General features: G+C 45.4%; 1 pseudogene; it reads right to left on the bottom strand.

Annotated features, from left to right (window-relative positions):
- Window positions 1-13,520: 13,520 nt before the first annotated feature.
- Window positions 13,521-22,310, bottom strand: LOC100979775 (small ribosomal subunit protein uS11m-like; annotated as a pseudogene).
- Window positions 22,311-26,019: the final 3,709 nt, after the last annotated feature.

The raw sequence follows: 26,019 nt of genomic DNA on the forward strand, positions 1-26,019 counted from the left end.
CAATTATTCCTCTCCCTGTATCCCTGCCTGTTTCAATGTAACTTTGCTGCTCCTCCCATTGAAAGGTGGAATCTACTTCCCCACCCTTGAATCTGCCTGATCGTGTGACTTGCTGTGGTCAAGAGAATGTGGAGGAAGCAATGGTATGCTGAGCCTAGGTCTCAAGCGGTCATGCATGCCTCTTCTATCCCTCTTAAAACCCTATACAACCATCATGTGAATAAGCTTGGGGTGGCCTGCTGGAGGACAAGGGACATGTGGCCCAGGTACCCCTGTTGCCCTGGTCACCAGCGCCATCCAGCTGATGGGCAACTGAGTGCAGATGACTGAGCAAGTCTAGCTGAGACCCTGGGAACTACCCAGTTGAGCCAAATTGCCAGTCTGGAGAACAGTAGGTTAAATAAATGGTTATTTTTTTTAAGCCACAAGCTAAGTGTGATTTGTTGAGCAGCAAAACCAGAAAAAGGCTGAACTACAGTTCTAGTGGGAGATTTCTTCATCTACAGCCTTGCTACTGGAAATAGCTCCAGTGAATGGATAGGCAGGCTGCCCCATACCACTAGCTACAGCTGAACTTTAATTGGCACAATTATATTCATATGCAAATGAGATAATGAAAATATTTTTCTTGCCCTTAATAGCATCTTTAATTATCTGCGAGCTCTCAGGATCAAAGAATGTGCAACATAAGGCCACAATTCTGTTTTTGTGGTCTAGTGATCCTTACATCATTGCATCCTCTTGGGAAATGCACTCTTGCTTGGAAATTTCCAGTAGACAACTCCTTGTTAACAACCCTTGTTAGAAGCCCTGTCTTAAGCTTCTTAAATGAATCTAATTCTCAACCCACCCCCAAGCCCAAAGCATTCAGTTCTGCTTTAGGTCCCAGACCACACCCTATGGGAGGTGGGTATAATAACCTGTCTTAATAACCTAACTTCTGTCTTAAGTTACCCGTCAGATCTTGGTCCTAACGCCCCTTCAGGACTAGTTAGACTAACAAGAGTCCCTGCATCAGAGGTCCTCAATCCCTGGTATCAGGGGTACTGGTCAGTGGCCTGATAGGAACCAGGCTGCATAGCAGGAGGTGAGTGGCAGGAGAGCAACAGCTTCATCTGTATTTACAGCCACTCCCCCGGCTCACATTACCACCTGCGCTCCACCTCCCATCAGATCAGCAGTGGCATTAGATTCTCATAAGAGCAGGAACTTTACTGTGAACTGTGCATGCCAGGGATGTAGGTTGTGCTCCTTGTGAGAATCTAATGCCTGATGATCCGTCACTGTTTCCCATCACCCACAGATGGGACCATCTAGTTGCAGGAAAACAAGTTCAGGGCTCCCACTGATTCTACATTATGGTGAGTTGTATAATTATTTCATTACATATTACAATGTCATAATAGAAATAAAGTGCACAATAAATTTAATGCCCTTGAATCATCCTGAAACCATTCCCCTCCCACCTGGTTGGTGGAAAAAATTATCTCCTATGAAACTGGTCCCTGGTGCCAAAAAGGTTGGGGACCACTGCTCTAAGTGCTACATTCAAGGCACCTGTGTTTTCCCCAGCACAGGTCTCCTGTCTCACTGTCAACTCAGCCATGAGACTGGGCCTACATTCCAGTTTCATATTCAAGTCCTACTGGGTCTAGAGTCCAGTGCTGTCCACTTCCTAACTGCCTGGAGTCCTGACAATGAACTCCACCCTCCAGGTGGCATCCTACTCTCCCTTCCTTCCTTCTTCAGGAATTAATGTTCTGGACATTATATCACTTCACCACACTGAGGTCTGTGATGCACAAAGTGGAGAACAGCTCATTCAAATCACTCAATAAGGCTCTCAAAGCTCAGGGCACTTTATTTCCTCCTGGTAAATAAAAAGTGGATGGTGGTTTGGGCCAACAGGATAACACGCCACTTTCTGGTATTTCCATTGGAACAGTTTTGTAATACACGGAAAACTGTTCACATGAGATAATCTGAGTTTTATGATGGTCCTATGAGATACATAGGATATAGGACAGTTATCAATATTCTCCTTTCACAGGTGGGGAAACTGAGGGTTGAGATCACATGACTTATAAATGGTGGATCTGGGAACTGAACTCAGCTCTCCTGATTCCAAACCCTGTCTTTCTTGGAGTGAGAGAAGAATGCGAACTCCTGGCAGAGAGTCCATAGTCCCAAACACTCATTTTTTCCCCTTCAAACCCAGCTGCTGAGATGGCCTGGTGAGGGAGGGGACACATTAGAGCACTGTTACCTCTGAATCAAACAAATCTTAAAAGAAAGCACCACTGTTAGCCGGGCGTGGTGGCATGTGCCTGTAGTCCCAGCTACTCAGGAGGCTGAGGCAGGAGAATGGCGTGAACCCGGGAGGCGGAGCTTGCAGTGAGCCGAGATCGAGCCACTGCACTCCAGCCTGGGTGACAGAGCGAGACTCCGTCTCAAAAAAAAAAAAGCAAAAACAAAAAAAACAAAAACAAAAACCTACCACTGTTGACGAAAATGTATCGCAACAAATGAAAAACCATGGCTGATTCTGCTACAGGTGTAAGAAGAGATAAAAGAGAGTCCTTCTGCTGGAGGAGCTTATGCTGAAGCTGGGGAGGGAAACATCGGCTCATTGGAAAGAGCCATGTAACTAGCTCAGGAGTTTGTGGGTCTTCACCCCAGTTGCAGGTTGGTATCATATATTAGGGGAGGAGAGGGAAGGGTGAACTTGTCGGGGATGTTTCCTGGTGGAGCTGAGGCTTCAGAAGACTTTGGGGACATGTGTATGACAACTTCCATTTCACATAAAATTTTACATACTAAAGAAATGATTTGGAAAAACAACCAAATCTCATTTCTATTTTATGATGGACAGCATCATTCCCCTTTCCTCTGCCATTTTCTGGACTTTGCTTTCATATGCTTTAATTGGGCATTTTTGCTGTATCTATCTAAATTCATGTTCAGACATAGTACGTTTTCAGCTTCCCCCCACCCCCATTCCAACTACCAAAAGAAACCATCATCCATAAATATTTGGGTCATTTTATGAAGTTAGCAGCAAGGTCTGGAGCATGAGGAACCCTCAGACCCCCAGATTTTGGATGGGAAACTACAGTGCTCCAGAGAGGTTGGGCTGACTGGGTGGGGCCAGCCCACATCCTATTCCTCCTGGTCTCTAAGTGACACCCCTGCACACAGGCCCAGGGTGCTGTTCTCTACCTGGCCATGGCACTCTGGCCACTGACTTTGTCCTTGGCTGTCACTTTATTATTACAGTTACAGACCTCAAAAGATTCAACAGCACATAATTAAAAGCATACTCTATCAATATGAATGTTGCAATTTAGCAAGATTTTAGCCTTCTGCTTTCAGACATTTCTCCAACATGTATTTGAACCAGGAATAATTCACCTTCACCTTTGTAGCTGAATAATTCAACTACAAAAATGTTCTTGTACTCTCTGGTCTTGAGATGGAGTGTGGGAGGCCTCTGGGGCAAACTTAGCCAAGCTTGGACTCACCTGTTTGAAAATGCCTGGACTTCCTCCTTTCCCTTGAACTGGGCTGTTCCCCTGGAGATGTCAGAAGGGGGAGCCACAGGACGGGTCCCCAGCTCAGTCCCGCGGCTGCAGTCAGCTCAGACCTTTCTTCCCTCTCTCCCCACCCTCTCCACGTCCTGTTCTTTTACCTACAAATGACTCAGTGCAGCAGGCCTGCCTACAGTAGGCAGTTATTACGTGGCAGACATGATTACAGGCATGGATACTTTCCCTGATAACCCCTTAGAGCCTGCTGGCCACCCCTTGTCGCCCACAGCCCTCCAGCTAGGACAGCTGGATGCTCTCCAGACTCAGATCTCTGATGCTGCACACGTGAAGCTTGGAGTGGGCCCAGGGAGAGGGAGATGGGAGGCATGGTTGCTGTGTGTTTATAAGGAGATTGTAAGACTTTCTCTCACCTCCAAAAGAGCTACCCTTGGAGAACATTTCTGTGTGCCATTGTCCCATCTGATTTTCAAGTCGTGTTTACAACATTGTTTGTTGTATTTGTTCATCTGTTTTCTTTTTTTTTCTTTTCTTTTTTTTTTTTTGAGACGGAGTCTCGCCCTGTCGCCCAGGCTGGAGTGCAGTGGCGCAATCTCGGCTCACTGCAAGCTCCGCCTCCCGGGTCCATGCCATTCTCCCGCCTCAGCCTCCCGAGTAGCTGGGACTATAGGCGCCCGCCACCACACCCGGCTAATTTTTTGTATTTTTAGTAGAGACGGAGTTTCACCATTCACAGGATGGTCTCGATCTCCTGACCTTGTGATCCGCCTGCCTCGGCCTCCCAAAGTGCTGGGATTACAGGCGTGAGCCACCGTGCCCGGCCTGTTCATCTGTTTTCACACAACTAAAGTTGCTCAGTTGTTGTGCTGGAAAGGACTTCCCTGCCCAAAATATACCAGCAAGACCATCATGCAACCAGAGCAGGCTGTGCCACAGACCCTGGCATGCAGAGGTGTTGTGTAAACACAGAAGGGATCTGGGCAAATGCATGCCTTCATTTATAACAGTTAAAAAGAAAGCAGTGTGCCAGACAGTGAGGCACTGACGCTTCACAGGAGGGTTCTGAGAGCTTTTCTCCCTGCCTGAAGTTCCTTCTCAACCCAAGTAGCCACCTTGTCCTCGTGTTTGTAGTTCCCCTCTCAATCCAAGCACTATCCTTGGCCTGGGGCGGTCATCATCACCACCAGCAAGGGTCAGCACTGCAGGGTGACAATCCTGTGCCCTCCAAAGGCAGCTCCCTTAGACCAGGTTGACAGAGGCACTGCATTTTCCAACAGTCTAACAAAGAGAAGGACTTCTTCACTTCCAGCCTCGGGGGGATCCAAGACTCAGGGTCATGGAGTCCACAGCACCTGCCCTGTGTGTCCCAGGCCCAGTCTCTAGGGAGAGGGCTGGGAACTTTATCAGATTATCAAATTAAAGCAGTGACAAACATAAAATGAGGAACCACTATGGAAGGGGAGGGGTAGGGGAAGAGGGGAAGAGGGAGTAGGAAAGGAGATGGGGAGAGGCAGGGAAAGGAGGAACGGAAGCAGAAAGGGAGAGGAAGAAGAAGAAAAGGAGGAAGAAGAAAGAGAATAGGAAGAAGGAATCACTTCTACACATGCAGGAAAACCACTGACAGGGTTTGGCATATTTTGTAGTTGGTTAAAAAGGTAACCTCAAACATCCTCTACCCACACTGGTAGGTTGTACCAGCACGTGGGCTCCCCATAAACAAGGAGGGTGCTTTCTGGGGAGCTTCTTGAAAGGGAGGTTGGGGTGGGAGTTTCTGTTTAATGACTTGGTGCCTTTGGAAAATTCTCCGATCTTTGTGGAGGTTCACAGTCATCCCACCCCAGTAAGCTGCACAGAGAGCAGAAAGGGCATTTAGTTCATGTTTCCACAAAAGAAAACTGGGAGAAACAGATGCATGGTTTAGTTAGGGTGACTGATGGTGGATAAGTTTTGCATCAGGTGGCCACTCCGGGCACTGGGCACTGGGCAGGTTGGTGGGCTCTAGTCAAGGAATAGGGCAGTGGATTCTGTGCAGATTCCCAGGCGAGGTGCTGGTGCCCTGCAGTGTGGCCTGTTTGCCCATAAGCTCTGCCAGGCAGGGACATGGTATTTAGCTGGTATCCCTTTTTTGTTTAAATGTCCCAAACAATTTTCAAATCATTAGTCTCTAACCATCCAGAAATACTGTAGCATTTCACACCAGAATGTACATTTATAATTTTTTTTGACAGGGTCTTACTCTGTCACCCAGGCTGGAGTGCAATGGCACGACATTGGCTCACTGTGATCTCCACCTCCCGGGTTCAAGTGATTCTCCCACCTCAGCCTCCCAGGTAGTTGGGACTACAGGCAGGCGCTACCATGCCCAGCTCATTTTTTTTTTTTAATTTTTTGGTAGAGACAAGGTTTCACCATGTTGGCCAGGCTGGTCTCGAACTCCTGACCTCAAGTGATCTGCCTGCTTCGGCCTCCCAAAGTGCTGGGACTAAACGCATGAGCCACTGTGCCCAGCCTATAATTGTTTAAAATGTAAATTACCTTGACTGTTTGAGCCCCTGCTCCCTCGGGGGTGACATTCTTTGATATGTGGCAGCTGACAGATATACTCAACCACCTCCCCAGAGCTAGAGGAAAGAATGGCATGGGGTGGAAAAGCCCTCCTCCTCCTTCAGGGCTGGGCCCTCTCCCTGCTGTCCCCTGCTCTCCCCTGCCGGTTTGTCCTCTCTCCTCCACGCTGCTGCTGTCCATATATCACCTGGCCAGAGTCACCTGACTTTCTTCCTTCTTTCGAGATAGGCCACTGTCTTTTGATACAGGTGTCTCAATCACCTGTGTGCCTTGCCAGGGACCCGAGCTTGCCATTTTCATGGTAAAAGTTGACGTGTAGATCCAAGGGATTATGTAGAACCTTTGCACAATCAGCTTCAGAAAATAGCTCAGATTTACAGAAATGGATCCGTAAGCCAAACATCTTGTAGAAGCTATTGATAGCTTTGTTTTTTCTATTTTGTACATATATAGTCATCCATTGGTATATGTTGGGGATTGGCCAGGACACACACATATACCCAAATCTGCACACCTCAAGTCCCACAGTCAGCCCTGCTGTGTTATATGAAAAATCTGTGTTATATGAAAACTTGACCCTCCATATATAAGTGGGTTTCATATCCCTCGAATACTGTATTTTCAATCCTTGTTTGGTTGAAAAAAAATCCGCACGTAAGTGTAACTGTGTAGTTCAAAGCTGTGTTATTTAAGGGTCAATGGATATGTATATACTTTTCTCCTAATTGAAGAAAAGTTTATTTTTAGTGGCTAGTTTCTATTTTGTGATGTGATATCATTTTAGTATTGCTTGCTACTTCTTTGAACATCATTAAATTGATTTAAAATATTTTCTTAATTTGCTTAACTAAGAAGTTGGAATTTAAAAAATTTTATTAGGAGTGTCTCGTGTGCCTTTTGTAACATCTAGTTTGTCATGAAGCCAATTAGCTGTGTTATAGTCGAATGCCAGCAAAAGAAATGCCAAGCTGTAAAAGGAGATCAGAAGCACATTTTGTGACCCATTTCTTGGTAGGTGGCATTGCTTGGTTGAAATTATACATCAGTGTTATTACACATAGCCAAGCGGGTTCTTAGAATGGATTATCTTACTGTTTTTTTTTAATCTAAGAATTTTATCTCCTGACATAGATGGATGCAGGGATGGGAGCCGGGGTAGCCTGGGAGATGGAACCTGGCGGTCCAGGTGTTGAAGGGTCGAGATAGACCCAGGATGGCCAATGACAGGAAACCCATCTGGCTGTTTAAATACGGTGCTAGGCAACTAGCAGTCACCCAGGCAACCGATGGGGCTGGGGAAGTCCAGCAAGAGGTGACAGCGGGTCCTGATGACAGGACTGACTTGCCCTCGGAGGCAGGCCATGGAAGCAGGCACTATTCAGAGACGCAGGCAGGTGGCCGGCCTTGGGGACGTCTGTCAGCTGCAGGGATGGGATGCCAGGCCTTGGGAAGAGCAAGAGCAAGACAGCATTCCAGGACCAGGGCAACTGGAGCCCGTGGATGTTGTCAAGAAGGAGGTGGGCACTGGGGAAAGAGATGCAGGAGTGAGTAGGTGGGCCAGGATGCCAGGTCCGGCAGGATTCCAAGAGCAAGCAGACCCCGGGGCAGCTGAAGGGTCAAGAATTGTGGTGCTGTGAAGTGGTTCTCAGGACTTCTTAGGTTCCTCTCTCAGGAAGGCCTACCAAAGGGTCCTAGGTGTGAAAACAGCGGACCGTGGAAGTGGGAACGGGATGGGATATTTTCAAGTTGGGAGTCCCTGGTTAGAAGTTATTGGATTGGAAACTATGGAGGGTTTTTCTTGGAAGGGATTGTTATTCCACAGTCTGTGTGTGTTCCCGGGGTGTGTGTGCAAGTGAGAGTGTGTGTACGGGCATGTGAGTATACATAGGCCAATGTGCAGGGTTGTGAGTGTGTAGAGTTGTAAGTGTGTCCATATGTGAGTGTGTACGGAGTTGTGAGCATGTGCTGGTGTGTGAGTGTGTGCAGGTATGTGATTTCATATACATGTGAAATACTGGCTGGGAAGTCCCTCTTAAGTGGCCAGAAGATGGAATGCTGCTACCCCAGCAATAACCTTGTGTGCGAGGTCTAAGGGTGGGCTGTGTTTATAAGGCAGGGATTGGAGTCCCACTTTCATTTTCTCAGAAGGTGCCCGCCTATGTTTAATTTCCACCTATCAGATGGGCAGACTGATAAGTGGGCTTTGACACAATAACTCCCCTCGCCCTGAACAGAGAGCGCCAGAAAAGGAAGCCAGAAGAGGCTTCAGGTTGCTTTTACCCTGCTGGGGCCTCTGCCTGGGCTTCTGTAACACTAGGAGAGTGAGGGTCTCCATTCTTCAGAAAATGTGGCCTAGACTGGGGAGAGAAATAGGGTCATGGCCGTCAGAGAGACAGGGCTGAAGCAAAGTCAGAACTTTGAGTGACCTCAGACTCAAGATTGTCCCTTCTGTGGCCTTGCAAGCAGTGAAGGCCGCAGAGAAGACCACAGCCACTCACTCTCCTTCTGTTCGGATTTCTCCTGCTGGGGCCCATGCAGCAGGGGGGCAACAGCCTTCAACAGTCCGGGTGACTTTGGAACAAACAGCTGGGCGGAACGTGGAAGTCAGCGGGTCTTTCCCAATGAATGGAGCCCTCAGTGTCTCTGTTGCAGAACTGTTCTCCTTTTGTCTCTCGCTCTTTGGCTCTCTGTTATATAAACATCTGGAGGGCTGAGTATCATTTTAGCCATAGTAAATAGCTTAAAGGAAGAATGCATCTTATATTCCCCCACAAAGAGGCAAAATGGTGTGTGGGCCGCACTAACATAGGAACTGGAAAAATATCTGTGTGGAGTGGATCTGAAGAAGAGTCGCTCTTGGTCTATGAATCGCTTTTCTCTTCCTCTTCCAAACATCTGTGAAGCAATGAAATAATATGTGTGAAGTCTGAAGATTCCCTTCCGGATCAATCTGAGAGTCTTTTTTTTACATCAGTGGCCATAAAGAAACAGGTTAAAGCATCAAATGGGAATGAAATTGCTTCCATATAATTTTTCGGACCCTGTTTTTTTCCCAATGTATTAAGCAGCCTGCCAACTAACAAGCGACTCATTTCCATATTTGGAATATTTTCTGTGGTGGTTATATGTTTGTGTACTTGTGGGGGTTAGGGTATCTAGGAAAAAGATAAAAAGAAAAAGAACAACCAACACTTTTAGCTGATCAGCATTCTGTCCTTAAGGCAAAATAAGGGTTGCAATTCTTTTGAACACCTTTGTCTATCTACAGCCTCACAACTCAAAATGTGGTGCAAGGACTGGTGTCACCCACACCACATAGCCCATGACCATATTAGAAAGGCAGAGACTGGAGCACTCCCCCTCCACCCCCGAATCTGAACCTCATTTTAACAAGACCCCCCCAAGGGATTCCTGCACATTGAAGTTTGGGAAGCCGTAGTCTAAAGGCCCTGTCTGGATGGGTGGGCTCATTGTCACCGACTGACTTTGCTTAACACTCACAGGCTGGCTTGAGTCTTTACAGCTTGACATTCCTCTTATGGGAAGAATATTCTGGACCATCTCTTTACTTATAACCATTTAGTATTTAATTCAATCATTTTGCACAGTTCCTTGTGTGAAAGTATCAGGAAAAATGGATGTTTTGTTAACATATCCTCACTTTGACTGCTATCAATCCACAAGTATTTACTTATTCATTGAGACAGGGTCTTGCTCTGCTGCCCAAGCTGGGGTGCAGTGGCAACATCATAGCTCACTGCGTCCTTGAACTTCTGGGCTCAAGTGATCCTCCTGCTTCAGCCTCCTGAGTGGCTGGGACCACAGGTGCATGCCACCATGCTAGATAATTTTTTTTATTTTTAGTAGATGTAATGAAATTTTAATTATTAAATAATAAAAATAATGTATTTTTTAATTTTTAGGGTCTCACAATGTTGCTGAGGCTGGTCTCAAACTTCTGAGCTCAAGTGATCCTACTGCTTCGGCCTCCTGAAGTGCTAGGGTTACAGGCATGAACCACCATGCCCAGCTCACAAGTTGTTGGGGACGGAGCAATAACCAAGAAAAAGTTCCATTTTCAGGGAATGTAAATGCCAGAAGATGGAGACAGTTGAACACGCAAGCAAGCAAGATTTAGCAAGGCCTCAGATAATGCCATGAAGAAAACAAAATAAAGCTTTGTGATATCCTTTGGATTCAAGAAATCAGAAACAAGACACACTATATGTGGAAGAGTTGCAGCTGTTGACTACGGAGATTTTTCACAGCTGTCCACAGAGCTACCTGGCAGATGGATTAAGAGCAACCAGGCCCAGAGGCAAGGAATGGACTAAGAGATATCTGAATTTTCATCTAGTCTTAAGAGTTTTTAAATTAATAGAAATCCTAGTTGAGATTTGTATTGCAAGAAGACCCAGGGAGAAAGAGAGAGACAAGGAGGGAATAAAAACTCATTTCCTTGGGTTGGATCTAAATGTCCATCAACCTTCAGATGGATGAGGGATGGGTGGAGAGGGAGGGGAAGCCAAGATGATTTACTCACAAGAATGTTTTCTACATCAGTGCTAGTTCTTCAAAGTGGGTTCTTCACATTCCAGGCCCAGGTGGCTCCTTCCAGATGTGCATCCAGGTGGCTCCTTCCAGATATGAAATGGTAGAAGAATTGTGGAGAAAGAGTGGCTGTGAAGTCAAGCGCCATATTTAAAATACGATTCTATTGAATCCCAGCTAACTGTCCTCCAGTTGGTGCAAGAATTCCTAGAAATCACTGTTCATAGCAGCAGAAGAAGGAGATATTTTTTTTCTGGACCACTTATAAGAAATCAGTGGAAATAATAAACATATGTCCTAACATATTTCCTATGTTAGGAAATAAGATTTTCTGCTCTGGGAACATCTGTTCTGAATGATCATTTCTGGTTCAGTTTTTTTAAACCAAAGGCTTGAATGAAAGTGAAACAAAAGCAAGTATTTATTTGAAATAAAAGCAGGAAAATGTCTACAAGAACATTTTGAATAAGAACTTCCTAAAATAAGGACAATAATCCTTACATGAAGGTCATCAATATTCCCTCCCCCAACTCTGAACTTCCTGTTGGCTCTGAGCATGGCCATCTTCAATTCTTCTTCTTTATGAGCTTGGAAAACTACTTGTTCTTACCCTCTGCCTTTGTCACTTAGCTTCTTGGATGGGGAAAAATAAGGAAAACGTGTCTTTTCAACTTCTGAGTAAGATCGTTTTGTTTTATTTATTATTATTATTATTTTATGTATTTATCATAGAGACAAGGTCTCATTCGGTCTCCCAGGCTGGAGTGCAGTGGTGTGATCATGGCTGACTGCAGCCTCAAACTCCTGAGCTCAAGTGATCCCCCTGCCTCAAACTTGAGTCTGGCTAATTTTTAATTTTTTTTTTTTTTTGTAGAGACAGGGTCTTGCTATGTTGCCCAGACTAGTCTTGAACTCCTGGTCTCAAGCAATTGTCTTGCCTTGGCCTCTCAAAGTGTTGGGATTACAGGGATGAGCCACGGTGCCTAACCAAGGACCAGGTCATTTTAGTTCAGTGTGGAAGGGCACTGTGTTAGTCCATTCTCACATTGCTATAAAGAACTACCTAAGACTGGGTAATTTATAAAGAAAAGAGGTTTAATTGGCTCATGGTTCTGCAGGCTATACAGGAAGTATGACTGGGGAGGCCCCAGGAAACTTAAAACCATGGCAGAAGGTAAAGAGAAAGGAGGTAAGTCCTACACCACCGGAGAAGGAGGAAGAGTGTGAAGGGAGAGGTGCTACACACTTTTAAACAATCAGATCTTGTGAGAACTCACTCACTATCATAAGAACAGCAAAGGGGAAATCTGCCCCCATGATCCAATCACTACCACTACCTCCTCCAAAACTGGGGACTACAATTTGACATGAGATTTGAGTAGGGACACAAATCCAAACCATATCATTCTGCCCCTGGCTCCTCCCAAATTTCATGTCCTTCTCACACTGCAAACCAATCATGCCTTCCCAACAGTCCCCCAAGTCTTAACTCATTTTAGCATTAACTCCAAAGTCCACAGTCCAAAGTCTCATATGACACAAGGCAATTCTCTTCTGCCTATTAGTCAGTAAAATAAAAAACAAGTTAGTTACTTTCAGGATACAATGAAGATACAGGCATTGGGTAAATACACCCATTCCAAAAGGGAGAAATCAGCCAAAACAAAGGGGCTACAGGACCCATTCAAGTCTGAAACCCATCAGGGCAGTCATTAAATCTTAAAGCTCCAAAATAATCTCCTTTGACTCCATATCTCACATACAGCCCACAATGATGAAAGGGGTGGGCTTCCATGGCCTTGGACATCTCTGCCTCTGTGGCTCTGCAGGGTATACTGCCTCGGATGGTTTCTCAGGCTGGCACTGAGGGTCTGCGGCTTTCCCAGGCACACGGTGCAAGCTGTCAGTAGACCTACCATTCTGGAGTCTGGAGGATGATGAACCTGTTTCCACAGCTCCACTAGGCAGTGCCCCAGTGGGAACTCTGTGTGGGAGCTCCAACCCCATATTTATCCTCTGCACTGCCCTAGTAGACTCCATGAGGGCTCTGCCCCTACAGCAGAATTCTGCCTGGACATCAGGCATTTTCATACAACCTCTGAAATCTAGGTGGAGGCTCCCAAACCTCAACTCTTGCTCTCTGCATACCCACAGGCTTAACATCAGATGAAAGCCACACAGGCTTATGGCTTGCACCCTCTGAAGCAGTGGCCTGAGGCATATCTGGGGCACTTTTAGCCACAGCTGGAAATGGAGCAGCTGCAATGCAGGGAGCAGTGTCCTGAGGTTGCACAGGACAGCAGGGCCCTGGGCCCTGCCCACAAAACTATTCTTCCCTCCTAGGTTTCTGGACCTGTGATGGAAGGGGCTGCCACGAAGGTGTCTGAAACACCTTCAAGGCATTTTCTCCATTGTCTTGGCTATTAACTTTTAGCTCCTCTTTACTTATGTAAATTTCTGCAGCGAGTTTGAATTCCTTCCCAGAAAATGGGTTTTTCTTTTCTATCACACGGCCAGCCTACAAATTTTTCAAACTTTTACACTCTGCTTTCTATTTATTTATTTACAACAGATGGTACAGACATTATTTTATTTTCTCAGAGCAGAGGTTAGGCCTAGGCCACAGCTGCCCCCATATCTCCCCTCTTGTCTAAGGATGCAAAGTTCACTTCTGGGGCACATCCACCCCCAGCTGGAGGTGCAAGCAAAGGACACTATATAAGGAGGCAAAACTCTCCCATACTGTCTGAAGGATCTCCAACAAGCCATATTCTGGAAAGAGCTCTGACAGTGAACTTTCTGCAAGGTCCAACTGGAGCTGAGACTTGAGGTTAGGTTTAAGTGTAAGCTTCCTTTCCCTCACAGCCTCGGAGCCTTCTTGGGGCAGGAGCCATTGTGTGGGATGGGGGTGTTGTTGTGATTGAGATCACTTCCAGGCCCCCCATGGTCAGTCCCTGGATGGCAGACAGGTGTCCTGGCCCCTGGCCTTTCACCACAACTCAGATGTGGGTAACACCCTTTCCTGCAGCTTTTGTCACGGCTGCTATGCCTGTTGTCTGTGCATCAATGCCTGTGCCCTTCTTGGCATTCAGAAATTCCTCTGTGCCACAGGAAGAATGGGCAAGGGGCTGATTAGTGGCAGAGATTACCTGGATCTGTGTGTTGTTGTAGGATGCTCTAATGTGTGCAGTTGGGATCTCCTCAAATTTCTTTCCTGCCCACCTCAGAGAGCTTTTTTCTTTTGTAATGGGAGGGTAAATGCTAAAGCTAGTGTAGCTGGGAGCTACCATCTTCTCTTCAATGTTCTGCTTGGCCTCAATGTCTTGGATCTTCTGGGTGCCTGTGTGGATGGTCTGCACCAGCATCCTGGCCATGACCCTGTCAGGAGGAAAAGACTAAGGAGGGCCACAGCCTAACAGTCCTCAGGGTCTGGGTGGCTCATGTGACACAGGCAGTCCTGGAGGTGGTGGTGAGCTCAAGGGGACAATCATTGTTACCCGGTGGTCAAGGATAAAGTCCAGGACCACAGAAGTGAAAACTCACATTTCTTACAACCTGCATGACTCAAATTGACCCCCATCTGCTTTCCTTTTAAATATAAGTTCCAGTTTTGAATCATTTATTTGCTCACACATATAAGCATATGTTGTTAGAAGCAGTCAGGTCACATCTTGAATGCTTTGCTGCTTAGAAATTTCTTCTATCAGATATCCTAAATCATCCCTTTTTTATTTATTTATTTTTATTCTTTTTAAAAAAAATTAATAGAGATGGGGTCTCACTATGTTGCCCAGGTTGGTCTCGAACTCCTGGGCTCAAGTGATCCTCCCACCTCAGCTTCCCAAAGTGCTGGGATTACAGATATAAGCCACCATGCCCAGCCCTAATTCATCTCTCTCAAGTTCAAAGTTCCACAGATCTCTAGGGCAGGGGCACAATGCCTCCAACCTCTTTGCTAAAGCATAGCAAAAGTGACCTTTACTCCAGTTCCCAATAAATTCCTCGTCTCCATCTGAGACCACCTCAGCCTGGATTTCATTGTCCATATCACTGTCAGCATTTTGATCACAATAATTTAACAAGTCTCTAGGAAGTTCTAAACTTTCCCTTATCTTCCCGTCTTCTTCTGAGCCCTCTAAACAGTTACAGCCTCTGCCCATTACCCAGTTCCAAAGTCACTTCCACGTTTTAGGTATCTTTATAGCAATGCCCCACTTCTCAATACCAATTTTCTCTATTAGTCCATTCTCACATTGCTGTAAAGAACTACCTTAGACTAGGTAATTTATAAAGAAAAGAGGTTTAATTGGCTCATGGTTCTGCAGGCTGTACAGGATGCATGGCTGTGGAGGCCTCGGGAAACTTACAATCATGGCAGAAGGTGAAGAGGAAGGAGGAACATCATACATGGCTGGAGCAGGAGGAAGAAGGTGAGAGGGGGAGGTGCTACACACCTTTAAACAACCAGGTCTCATGAAAACTCACTATCACAAGAACAGCAAGGGGGAAATCCGCCCCCATGATCTAATCACCTCCCAGCAGGCCCCTCCTCCAACACTGGGGATTACAGTTCAACATGAGGTTTGTGCGGGGACACAAATCCAAACCATATCAGGCACTCTTGGCTTTGAATATTGACCTGCCTTTGTATGGATGGCGTTATGACCTACAGGTATGTCCTTTTGTTTTCTCTTGGGATGAAAGGAAGATGCTCAAATCAGAAAGTCATCTATAGTCTATTATTCCTCTTAGCAAACAATTATGAAGACAGTAAGTGCCTCCTAAGATGGTACAGAAAGAGCACAAGGGGTAAAATGTGACTCTTTCGATTGGAGTCACCTGACCTTGAAAGTGACTCCCCTCTAAGAAGAGAAGCTAGTGCACAGAGCATCACAGGGCAATTGAGGAGTCCAGGAGAAGTCAAGGAAAGCATTCTGCGCTGGACATCAGGAAGTTGCATGGAGCAATGGGCACTTTGGCCAGAACTTAAAGAACCTTCTGGCCATGAGGCATCTAGAAATGTTCAACCATAAGTGCTTGCAGTGACAGAATGGCATTGACCCTCTTGGAGGAGGGAGGACTGGCAGAGGGAAGGGCTTGGCAATGGGAAGTAATGGGATTAGTGTGGAGTACAGGGATAAGAAAGATAGGTGTGGCCGGAATGCTGTGGGTCTTGAGTGACTGTGAAGAGATTGAGTCGACAATGAGGAGCTGTTGAAAGTTTTGACTGGGGGCCTGACTGAATCATAGAGGAATTGTGCTAAGTTAATCTGGTGGTTTTGTGCAGATAGGTTGCGAGGAGGAAGGACTGAATTTAGAAAGAGGAGGTGGATGTGAGTGAGATCTGGAGGAATTTTCCACAGGACCGACGAATGAAGGAGGCAAGAGACAAGTCAAATGTAATTTCCAGCCTTCTTACCGGGAGATGGTCATGTCACTTACTGAAATCAGACAGTTGGGGTGGCACGTGTGTTTGGAAGGTGAAGGTAGTGAGAGTGTTTTGACATGTTGAGCTTGATGCTCTAAAAGAATATTTTCAACGTTATAAACCATTTAATGTATGTATAAATATAAATATTTATATGAAAATGTATACATACATATATTTACACATATAAAACAGTTATGTTTAGAAATTATTGCTGTTATTTTACAGGAGTACTTAGTAGAAAGAATAGCAATATGACACTTAAGAGTATGAAAACTCTCCTTCAAATTGTTCATTTTTTGTCTCTCTTTCTGTTTTTCTCTTAATTAATGTGGTTAAATTGATGCAAGAGATTAGAGCCTCGTGGTCATCTGAAGTTTTCTCTTGGTGCAGTTAGAGCTTTCTTTGGTGCCCAACCACACTCAATGATTCATGTTTGTTTGGAATATTATTGAAGTTGGAAGCAAGGGGTGGTGCCTCTGGGCCATGCAGGAGGTGCCACTGAGGCTGTCATTTTTGCCGAAGAAAAGAAGACAAAGCTCCAGCAGGCCCTAGTCCCAGTGATTCACTTAGAGAAGCTCTAGGAGGAGCAAGATGGTATTTTCTAGTCTCTGCACTGGTGACATTTGGAGCAAGTCAGTTGGAGAAAACCAGGTACCCTTCTTTCTATTGTCTCTGATTATGTCACAGGGAAATCTTATAGGGATCCATTTGAATGTGCTTTTAATGGATTGGGTTTGAAACCCATTCCTCCTTTTGCACTCCTTCGCACATGCGGTGAGAATGGAAAACTCTCTTGGGAATCTGAACACGTTTAAGGTGAAGTAATGACGTACACTTGACTCTTACAAAGTGACTAATGCCTTAAATGACTTACTGCTGCCATAATATATATGACATGAACCTAAAGGTCCCATCAAAGTTGATGTGACCTTTAAATAACAAAGAATCTCTTAGAAAATACATTTAAGAGGCCCTGTCATCTCTCAAAAACATAGGATCTATAAAGAGGGTCAGACACATTTAAACCATGTTTTGAAGTTGTAAGCATTTTTTATGTTCTTAGCATTGGATTAAAGAATACAATCAGGCTGGGCGCGGTGGCTCATGCCTGTAATCCCAGCATTTTGGGAGGCTGAGACGGGCGGATCACGAGGTCAAGAGATTGAGACCATCCTGGGCAACACGGTGAAACCCTGTCTCTACTAAAAATACAAAAAATTAGCCGGGCGTGTTGGCGGGCACCTGTAGTCCCTGCTACTTGGGAGGCTGAGGCAGGAGAATGGTGTGAACCTGGGAGGCGGAGCTTGCAGTGAGCCGAGATCTCACCACTGCACACCAGCCTGGGGGACAGAGAGAGACTCCGTCTCAAAAAAAAAAAAAAAATACAATCAGATGAGACAGTATCTCAATGACTCAAAGTAGGCCTTCGTGGTAAGAGCCTATGGTTCTTGGTTAAAACCCTTAAAACTTGGTTAAAACCCTTAAAACTCATTGAATCTTTTTTGTTCATTCTTTGAACTTCCCTTCTATGTTCTTCTATTCTCTTCTATGTTCTACTTCTCTTTCTGTGTTCTATTACCAGAAACATACCTGTTGCTTGCTAATTTTATATGCCTACTCCTAAAACCTTAACAAGTGATAATGAGAAAAGAAAACATATTTCTTTGAGCTCTATCCCTGGGCAGGGAACTTTCTGGAACTCTGGTCCTCCCAACATTTCTCAGCACCTGAGCGGGAGGCATCTCAGCTCTGCTCACCAACGAGTTCTCCCAGTTAAAGCATGGTGCCTGTCATCTTCTGGCTCCACTTGGAGATGTCTGTGGTTGATTATTTTGCTGCTGATGCAGCAGTGTGAGTAGGGAGGCAAGCTACTGTCACCAAGGAGCTCTTTCCTGTTAGCCCTAAAGGGACTGGTATTCCTCTTTATTGGCACTGCCTCTCACTGCTGCTGAAACTCTCCATGCTGCCACCCAAGTTATTCACATATTGATTCAGCAAATAGTCAGAACCATGGATAGCCCACTGTATACCAGGCTCTGCACTAGGCACCATGGAAACAACGACTGGCTCCTGCTCTGTCCTTATAGAGCTTAAAGTTCAATGTTGGATGCACACACAAAATTCACAATGCAAACAGAGGAGGCTCTTCAGACCTAAGGTTGATTGGAAGGATAGATGAGAGGTCCCACTGGCCTGGTAAGCTAAGCTGAGGATTTTAGTTGTTTTTCAACAAGCAACAGAAAATCTTTGAAAAGTTTTGTTGTTGTTTTTTGTTTTTTTTTTTGAGATGAAGTCTTGCTCTGTTGCCCAGGCTGGAGTGCAGTGGCACAATCTCAACTCACTGCAACCTCCACCTCCCAGATTCAAGCAATTCTCCTGCCTCAGCCTCCTGAGTAGCTGGGATTATAGGCACACACCACCATGCCCAGCTAATTTTTGTATTTTTAGTAGAGATTGGGTTTCACCATGTTGGCCAGGCTAGTCTCAAACTCCTGACCTCAAGTGATTCTCCCACCTTGGCCTCCCAAAATGCTGGGATTACAGGCACAAGCCACTGTGTCCATCCCTGAAAAGTTTTAATCCAAAGGGCAAGCTGGATCAGTTTGGGATTTGGGAGAATACTCTGACTCAGGGTGGAAGAGCGGATTGTAAGAAGGACAAATGGAAATGGGAAGAAGTGCTGGGAGGCTGCTGTGAGGGCACAGGAGAGACAGTGTAGCATGGACTGGGTCTGGCTGTGGCAGAGATGGGGAAGAGCACCACATCCCGCCAGTGTACAGGGCACTACTGCTTCAGGGCAGCCTGCGCTGGCCAAGAACCACAGCCATGTTTGCTCTGCACCAATCCAAGGAGATTCTCTCTGTTTTCCTATTGTGACAGTCTGAGATCTTGGTCCCAAAGGAGTGTCGATTTACACTATCCATTCTAACATGTGCCTGGGAGGTCAGCCCCATCACTCGTCAGTCGTGTTCAGGGATGTTGCAATCCAGAGATGAACACAGCTTGGGCTTCAGCTGGCTACCTACAGGGGGATGGTAATGCCTAGGGGATTGGCTGGTTGTCAGAGAATGGAAAATAAGCTATGTTTTGGAGGCACAAGAAAATTTCAGAATCACCATTTGGTAACATTTCCATTATGTAACAGTGGACAGTTAAACAGATACGTTTCAGCACACTGTAAGCCGGGTGGGTGGCCCAGAGTTTCTATGTAGAAACTGTTGTTGGGTTGGAAGCGGCTGGTAGTGAGGTGGGAACCTTGAAGCCACATGTGTATTTCACCTCTTAGAAGGCTGAGAAAATGTCAGTTGCTTATATTTTTAAAAATGGAGGACTTGATGGAAATGGGACAACAGGACAAAATCGCACACACACACACACACACACACACAAACACACACACACACACCGCTTCCTCATGCCCAAGGGTCCTGCCTGGAGCATCCGTTTTCTACGATAAAGGTTAAGACAGTGCTGTTGACAGGTGCTTTAAAAGCATAAGGAACTAACTTCCTGGGACAGTCATGAGAAAAGCAAGACATTGCTAAAAATATGTACTCTTGCCCATTTGGGTGAGGGTCTAAGCTCCTGAAAGCTTAGACAGTAGAAGACAAGTTAGTCATCGTCATTCTTTTCTGCTGATTTCAACCAAAGTAAGTACCCGTTTCCTCTGGGATCTAGTCCCTCAACAGCTGTTACCAAAAACTAAGCCAGCAGGGGGCGCACAAGCACAGCAATGCTTGCAATACTGCCATTGGCCATGATTGTCTCCTGCCTCTGCAAGATAGAAATTAGGAAGGGAATGACTGTGGCGTTAGGCTGTACATGGACTTAAAGAGGCATGTAGAATCCTAAAAAGCAATATGAATTCTTTTCACTGTTGGAATGGAAGGCAATTTATACAGCATCTCTTAATTGAAATCAACTAAAGCTTCCTTAACTATTATTTTTAAAATTTAGTAGGGCAATTAAAAAAAAGAAAGTTATTATAGCTCTCAGCCATAACAACTCAAATAGCACATATTTGGGAGAAATGATAAAGAAAAAACTGGAAATACTGGATTCCTTTCTCAAAGCTCAAAAAGACAATGAAAGGGATGAAGGCAGAAATGACACTTAAGCAATAAACACATTCAAGTAAACATCAGTTTCTGAACACACTCCATTTCCATTGGCATCTGAGCATAGATCTTAATTCAAGAGGTTTAACCTGCTTTAGAGAAAATGAATAAAAGAGAATGTAGCACAATGCTTGAAGATCGTCACATTTATAGACTGGTGAACTCTCTCGCCCACACACTGTAATTTGGGTGGCGTTCCTTCAAAACTATTAAGGCATCTTCATTGGAGCTGGGGTAATTCTAAGCAACACTAATGGTGTGCTCGATGTTACTGTAAGTGAGATAAATGATAGCAAACTTGTATGAGCAGGTGCATCTAATAACAGAGGCGTAGAAGCATAATACAGCAAGAAAGAAATGTTCAAATGCAGAAAATAAGAGCTCATGGAATCACTATGAGTGTGTTAGTGTGCATTACGGAGTGAACGATGTGTGTGTCTGACCACTTTGTCCACATCTCTATCTCTGGTGTACCCAACTTCTTTGAAAAATCAGAGTCAAAACCAGTGAGAGGAAGCCCTCATGTGTTTTCGGTCTCCACTTCCAGAAAACCTCAAGACATTTTTATTGGAGGAATAAAGAAAAAGCCCTTGAATTACAGAGCACTCAATGGGTCTAGGAGAATGAGTCTCTAATACTCACTCACATTCAAGGGAAATGACACATTTATCCATTTCAGGCTCAACTCTTTTAGACTGAAGAAAATCTAAAACAAATAGATATGGCTTACAGCATTGCCCATCTAATTAGTTTTCTTCCTGCACCAAAGGTGGTTGATGTTATGTGTTTTCTCCATATCCCGTGAGAGAAAGCTCTGGAGAACTTAGCTCCCTTCCTCTAGAGAGAGTTCTTGAAGAGGAGGGAAGAGATGGAGCTGGCAAAATTTGGGCAAATATTCTTAGTCTTTGGCATAGAAATATATTGAGGAGTGAAAAGAAGCACTAAAAAAAAAAGACACCATCTTTTGGCCTCTAGTCCTAAGAATTTTAAGATTGTACTTTTTTTTTTTTTAGATGAAGTCTCTCTCTATAGTCCAGGCTGGAGTACAGTGGTGCGATCTCCACTCACTGCAAACTCTGCCTCCCAGATTGAAGTGATTCTCCTGCCTCAGCCTCCTGAGCAGCTGGGATTACAGGTGTGCACCACCACGCCAGGCTAATTTTTGCATTTTTAGTAGAGAGAGGGTTTCGCCATGTTGGCCAGACTGGTCTCAAACTCCTGGCTTGAAGTGGTCCATCCGCCTTGTCCTCCTGAAGTGCTGGGATTACAGGTGTGAGCCACCATGCCTGGCCAGATGGTACCTTTAAATGACTCAATAGAAATGAGTTTCAGTAAGACATCATTCTGTGTGGGAAACCACTTGCCTAGTTCTCTCAGAACTCCGGAACCCTGGCTGTAACAACTGGGCAAGTTTCATTCAACCCTGTTGGCCACACACAGTCCCTTTGTGTAAGGTTTGTGAATTTGAAATCTTTAGAAGATAACAAAAGAACTTGTAAATGATTGGACCCACACCCAGAGAGACAGAGACCTGTATACATTCTTCCATGCAGAAAATAAACTGGAAATCTAACGCACAAAAATATTTTTGAAACCACGTTATTGAGGTATGATTGACTTGTATAAAGCTGTGTGTAATTAATGTGTACAACTTGATGAGTTTGGGGAGAAGCAGACACCAGTGAAATCATCACTACCATCAAGGCCATAGACATCCATCCCTTCCCAAAGTTTCTTCCCATCTCCTCTATTATAATAATTATTAGTGTGTGTGGTAAGAACACTTTAAAAGATTTGACATAGACTATTAGTTCCTCCTCAGAAAGGAGTTGATGGGATTTCAGAGGTGGCGTGGCTTGGAGTTGCTCTTCTCTTGATGTCCCCTGAGGGCCTGCACTGATCTTGGTCCTCCTGCCAGTGCTCCCAGCCCCTTATGGACAACTGGCTTTCTGCACCGTTTGAAATGCTAGGCATGGCTGTCCCACACGGCACTTGCTTTCTCGTGCCTTCTAACCTGGGCACTGAGCATTCATCTGTGTTCACTGGCTGGCTCCGTAGCATTTCCTGCCACACCTCCATGGAGGTATGGGCATTTCGCATTCCGTAAAGGGGAAAAGAGCTTCTTCCTGATCAGAGTTTAAGCTTAAAATGGTTTTCTTCCTCCTGAAACCACAACGTTTCCTAACAACATTAAAATTCCCCTCTGCTCAGCCCCCTACTGGACCAGCTCTGGGCTGGAGTGAGGAAGGCATCCCTGTTGGTGATTTCATGCCCACTGTTGTATAGGCCAGCACTTCCCCAAAGCTGGCCTAAGTACTAGCGTCCAGTTACCCTAGCACTGGAGAGCTTTGGGGGATCTGCCTCTGCCCATTCTGACCTATCCCGTCTAGGAGGAGCCTGACATTTTCATGTAAGGAGCTCCCAGGGCATCCCACACACCAGGAGGCTGGGGAAGCCACAGGTGAATGCTATGCCTGTGTCCCCTAGGGAGGTAAGTCAGTGGCCTGCAGAGCTCCGGGAAATCTTTCTGCCTGGAGAGTAGACAGGCCCACCAGTGAGGATTCCCGTGGAGTGTTTAGCCAGCTTGGTTCTAGTTAGACGTAGAAGACATGGAAACAAAATGTGGTGTTGGAACAAAGCCTTTAACTGTGGGCCCCAGGAGTCCCTCTGAGATGTTTGGCCACTTTTCTGCTGAAATTGTGTTTTTATTGGTGGAGGATGCATTTTTAAAGTATAGAGGCGTAGCAAGATAAAGAATAGAAATGCCCCCGTCTGTGGAAGCAGAGAGAGGGCGGGAAGACGCCATTTTGTCACTCACACAGCAGGTAAATGCCACCCCAAGCCTTACCCTGGCAAACTCCTGACTCCACCTGTGACTTTGTTGTCTGAGACACGAGCCTCTACTCTGCTGTGGCTATTGAAAGTTAATTAAACTTAAAGAAAATGACAAATTCCATTTCTCAGTCCCACTAGCCACATTTAAGGGCTCAGAGCCACATGTTACTAGTGGCTACCGCATTGGACAGCACAGATAAAGGCCATCTCCATCCGTGTAGGAAGTGCTCCTGCAGGGCGCTGGCCTAGAGTTACCCCTGGTGGGAGATATGGGGCCCATCAAGCCAGGTAACCATCACTGGGGTGAATTTTTTCTCTGGTGTTGCTGGAGCTTATTGAATAGAGTGTCAGGATAGAATCGCTCGCTGGCTTAAGCTGAATTCCATAGACCTCCATAAAGAAACAAAAAACCTCTTCAGAGGAGAAAGCATAGTTGGAATAGCTCAGTGCTGGCTTAAGCTGTTCTGAGATTTTTCAGTTGTTCACTTCATAACTCTCTGAAACTCCAGCCAATACTTCTTATATGGTCAGAGAAATGTGCAGACTCTTCGAATCTTTATTTTGTCCTTTTTCCTCTGGAACAGTGGTTGGAGGTCTCAGGTATTGGTATCTGCTTCAATGTCTGGAAAGCTTCTTGAAAGATGCCTGCTCTTCAACAGAGGAAGACGCAATGTTTACCTTCTTCCTACCATCTTCTGATGACTGGGGGAAGAAGATGACTTGAGACTGGCCTCCAGAATTAGGGCGTTTTTATGGGGAGAGAGTTGGAAGCTTGGGGTAGGGAAAAAGGAATAAGGAAATCCAAATGAGGTTGCTCTAGGGTTGCTATTAAATCCTCTATCAAAAAAAGGCCTGGGTACTGAGGTGAGTTTTGCATTATTTCCTGAAGGTGGGGATGTTGGACTTGGATGGATTCTGTGGCTCACGCACAGGAGAGGCCCAGCCTTTGGTAAATTCAATTTCTGAGGAAAGATAGCAGGATCCTGTGTTGCTGGCTGGATTGTGAGACAGCGTGGGTAGCACTTAAAAAAAATCATTCAAATTCTTAGAAAGAAAAAGCTGGACTCCAAAGTGACCACATGGGCATTGCTCTGAGGAGAGGAGATATGGAGAAACTATTTGGCAAAATATATTTTATAAAGGTTTTGCACCTCCTGACATGTTGCATTAGAAAGCCATGAGTGATTTATGGCCAGAACTTCCTTTGGCTTCAGTTGAAATGACCTAGCTCTCCCAACTTGCCTCATGGACTCTGGTTTAGCCTGCCAATTAATCAACACCTGTTCAGTGGTAGTCACAACATGCCTGTGTCTACAAGACAGAACCAATGTTCCTTAGCTCAGCCTGTTTCTCAATCTGTAGTTTCTAATATCCTGAATTCCATTTTCTTTTTTGAGTCAGGGTCTCACTCTGTCACCCTGGCGGGAGTGCAGTGGCGTAATCATAGCTCATTGCGGTCTCCAACTCCTGGGATCAAGGGATCCTCCCACTTCAGCATCCCAAGGAGCTGGGACTATAGGCACATGCCACAACACTCGGCTAATTTTTTTTTTTTTTTTTTTTGAGATGGAGTTTCGCTCTGTTGCCCAGGCTGGAGGGCAGTGGCGGGATCTCTGCTCACTGCAAGCTCTGCACCCCCTGCCCGGGTTCATGCCATTCTGCCTCAGCCTCCCGAGTAGCTGGGACCACAGGCGGCTGCCACCATGCCTAGCTAATTTTTTTGTATTTTTTTTTAGTAGAGACGGGGTTTCACTGTGTTCGCCAGGATGGTCTCAATCTCCTGACCTCGTGATCCGCCTGCCTCGGCCTCCCAAAGTGCTGGCATTACAGGCATGAGCCACTGCGCCCGGCCCACACTCGGCTAATTTTTTAAGTTTTTGTAGAGACAGGGTTTCACTATGACGCCCAGGCTGGTCTTGAACTCCTGGGATCAAGCAATTCTTGAGTGCTGGGATTATAGGCACGAGCCACCATGCCTGCCCTGAATTCCCATTTCTACTAGAAGTAAAGAAAGCTAGTCTCTGCTCCTTCTCCTTTTCCCACTGTGTCCTCTGACTCCTAATTCAAGAACATGGTATCTAGCATATGAGTATTTGTTAAATGAGGGAGTGAATTAGAAAATTACACTTAAAGTAGGATGTCCTAGGTTAAAAGCAACAGAATTTAGTGAGAGTGTGTGGCGGTCAAAAAGTTAGGAGTTCTTCCTAATAATGCCTTACATTTGGATAGCACTGTCTTCGCAAAGCTCTTTCACACCTATAATTTCATATAACTTACTGTTAAACCTCAGATAACATTATTAGCCTTTATGTGCCTTCATTTTTCACCCATGGCAAAGAAAAGATACCCAGTGGAAATACTGTTATCTTTTCATCAAGATGTTGTAAGAGTTATAATTGAGTAATTCCCTAGAATATCATTAGAAGTCAATCTGAATATAAAAGGGAATGCGATCACTTTTTGAAGTTTTTAAAGCCTATTTGTTATGGCCTAAGTGGGAAAAGCTGCCCAATAAATTAGTACAGTTTAAATAGGAATGTCAAGTTACCTCTGACTGGAGCTTGGTAGAATGTGAGAAATCTGGGCTTGGGCACCTTGCTGAGATGATCCTGGAAGGCGGGCCAGGTAATGGACTTGCTTGTTTCACAGTCAACCATTTTCCATCCCTCCAGGCCTCCCTCCAAATGTTTTCCCAGGTGGGCGGCCTGCCAGGCTGTGTGCATGACAGTCTGACCCTTCAGGTTGTTTATAAGGTTCTTCAGGGCAGAGGTTCCTTGAGGACCAGTGGTCAAGGACTTGGGTTCCAGCCCCAGCTCTACCGCTCACCAGCTGTGTTCCTCTCTGAATCGAACCGTCTTTATGTCTAAAATGGAAGCCACTACACTTCCCTCCCAGAGGAGGCATAAGAGACCCATCCCTGTGTAACGTGACCGGTGCCTGGCATGTAATACATTCTCAATAAATGGTGACTGTG

The sequence above is a fragment of the Pan paniscus genome, chromosome 21 (assembly GCF_029289425.2).
Source record: "Pan paniscus chromosome 21, NHGRI_mPanPan1-v2.0_pri, whole genome shotgun sequence".
NCBI lineage: Eukaryota > Metazoa > Chordata > Mammalia > Primates > Hominidae > Pan > Pan paniscus.